The 2,815-nt window shown below is 42.1% G+C and overlaps 1 pseudogene; it reads right to left on the reverse strand.

The window, feature by feature from the left end:
• Positions 1-1,950: 1,950 nt before the first annotated feature.
• LOC110338588 lies at positions 1,951-2,274 on the reverse strand (annotated as a pseudogene).
• Positions 2,275-2,815: the final 541 nt, after the last annotated feature.

A 2,815-nucleotide genomic window follows, 5' to 3' on the forward strand; every position in this document is an offset into this window, starting at 1 on the left:
ATATATATATATATATATATATATATATATATATATATATTATATAAAGAAAATATCATATATATTTTTTTTCTTTATTTACATTTCAAATGTTATCCCCTTTCATCGTTTCCCCTCTGAAAGTCCCCTATCCCCTCCCACTTCCCCCTGCTCCCCAACCCACCCACTCCCATTCCTGGTCTGGCATTCCCCTATACTGGGGCATAGAGCCTTCCCAGGACCAAGTGCCTCTCCTCCCATTGATGACCCACTAGGCCATCCTCTGCTACATATGCAGCTAAAGCCACAATTTCTACTATGTGTTTTCTTTGATTGGTGGTATGGTTCCAAGGAGCTCTGGGGGTNCTGGTTAGTTCATATTGATGTTCCTTCTATGGGGCTTCAGTCCCCTTCAGCTCCCTGGGTATTTCTATGGCTCCTTCATTGGGGACCTTATGCTCTGTCCAATGGATGAATGTGAATATCCACTACTGTATTTGCCAGGCACTGGCAGAGCCTCACAGGAGACAGCTATATCAGGCTCCTGTCAACAGGCTCTTGTTGGCATCTGCCTAGTGTCTGGGTTTGGTGGTTATTTATGGGGTGGATCCCCAAGTGGGGCAGTCTCTGGATGGTCATTCCTTCAGCCTCTGCTCTGAACTTTGTCTCTGTAACTCCTTCCATGTGTATTTTGTTCCCCATTCTAAGAAGGAATGAAGTATCCACACGTATGTCTTCCTTCTTTTTGAGTTTCATGTGTTTTGCAAATTGTATCTTGGGTATTCTAAGTTTCTGAACTAATATCCACTTATCAGTGAGTACATATCATGTGTGTTCTTTTGTGATTGGGTTGCCTCACTCAAGATGATATCCTCCAGATCCATCTGTTTGCCTAAGAATTTCATAAATTCATTGTTTTTAATAGCTGAATAGTACCCTATTGTGTAAATGTACCACATTTTCTGTATCCATTCTTCTGTTGAGGGACATCTGGATTCTTTCCAGCTTCTGGTTATTATAAATAAGGCTGCTATGAACATAGTGGAGCATGTATGTGTCCTTATTACAAGTTTGAACATCTTCTGGGTATATGCCCAGGAGAGGTATTGCTGGATCTTCCCATAGTACTATGTCCAATTTTCTGAGGAACTGCCAAACTTATTTCCAGAGTGTTTGTACCAGCTTGCAATCCCACCAGCAATGGAAGAGTGTTCCTCTTTCTCCACATCTGCTGTCACCTGAATTTTGATTCTGACTGGTGTGAAGTGGAATCTCAGCATTGTTTTGATTTGGGATGTTGAACATTTTTTCAGGTGCTTCTCAGCCATTCAGTATTCCTCAGTTGAGAATTCTTTGTTTATCGCTGTACCCCATTTTTAATAGGTTCATTTGATTTTCTGGAGTCCAGCTTCTTGAGCTCTTTGTACATATTGGACATTAGTCCCCTATCAGATTCAGGATTGGTAAAGATCCTTTCTCAATCTGTTGGTGGCCTTTTTGTGTTATTCTGTCTCTGACTTTTTTGCCTCTTTAGAAACCCTTTTCTTCACCTGTCCATCCTTAATGAGAGGGAAGGTTCCTAGTTTTACTGCAACTTGATGTGCCATGTTTGGTTGATATTCATGGGAGGCCTAACTTTTTCTAAAGGGAAACAGAGGAGTGGATGGAGCAGGGAAGAGGGAAGTTTGGTTGAGAGATTAGGAGGAGAGGAGGGAGGGGAAACCAGTTGAGAGATCTCTCTCTCTCTCTCTCTCTCTCTCTCTCTCTCTCTCTCTCTCTCTCTCTCTCTCTCTCTTTCTTTCTATTAAGGAAAACCACATTGAAGTCCTGGTACTTTATTTCTTTTTGTACATTAGACCATGAATTCACATGGAATGGGCTCCAACAGCTCAGGCTCTTTTCCGTTAGTCCTCACAAAGTGTGCTTCTCTGGTGGCGCAGGCTGGCGCTTCAGCTGAACCCAGGTGCCCTTCTATTTGGCTTTCTTTTTCTTCTGGTCGTTCTCCTTCAACCGCTTCAGGAAGCTATCTCTGCTCTTTGAGTGCTTGATGTGCTCAAGCCGCACATTGATCCTCTTGGCCAGAATTTTGCCCTTAACTTTTTTGTTTACAAGGATGCCTACTGCATGCTGGGTGACATTGTAGACTCTTCCAATTTTGCAGTAGTAACACTTACGGGGAATTCCTTTTTGAACAGTGCCCATTCCCTTGATGTCTACAATTTCACTCTTCTTGTAGATTTGTATGTATGTGGCCGAAGAAACAACGCCATGGTTCCTAAAAGGCCCAGAGAACATATACCGGGTGCCTCTCCATTTCCCTTTTTGTTTTTCATTTTGGTGAGTTACAGGAAGATGGCTACCGAAGCTGAAAGGAGGGGGGAATGAACTGCCAAAACAGGATGTTCTTAAGTAGTGGTTCTTAAACTGTGGTTGTTGACCCCTAGGGCATCACATATCAGAAAACTTGTGTGTGAGATATTATATTATAATTCATAACAGTTACAAAATTACAGATATGAAGTAGCAACAAATAATTGTATGATTGGGGCTTACCACAGTATGCGGAACTGTATTACAAGGTCACAGTATTAGGAAGGGTTAGAACCATCCTTAAGTTGAGGAAGTAAACAACTCAAAGACTTCATGAAGTTCTTGTAACTGACCAGATTCTCTAGGTCCCCCTCCTTTTCTCCCAAGAGCTTATAAGCAGTAAGGATTGCATAGCAACTCAGAAACCTGAGTTACCTAGGAGTTATGGCAAGCTCTGCTTCCTGGAAGATAATCAGACTGATTCAGCTTCATGGAAGAAGAGAAGCAGTGACAAGCTGTACTTTCT

Source organism: Mus pahari, chromosome 22 (genome assembly GCF_900095145.1).
Source record: "Mus pahari chromosome 22, PAHARI_EIJ_v1.1, whole genome shotgun sequence".
NCBI lineage: Eukaryota > Metazoa > Chordata > Mammalia > Rodentia > Muridae > Mus > Mus pahari.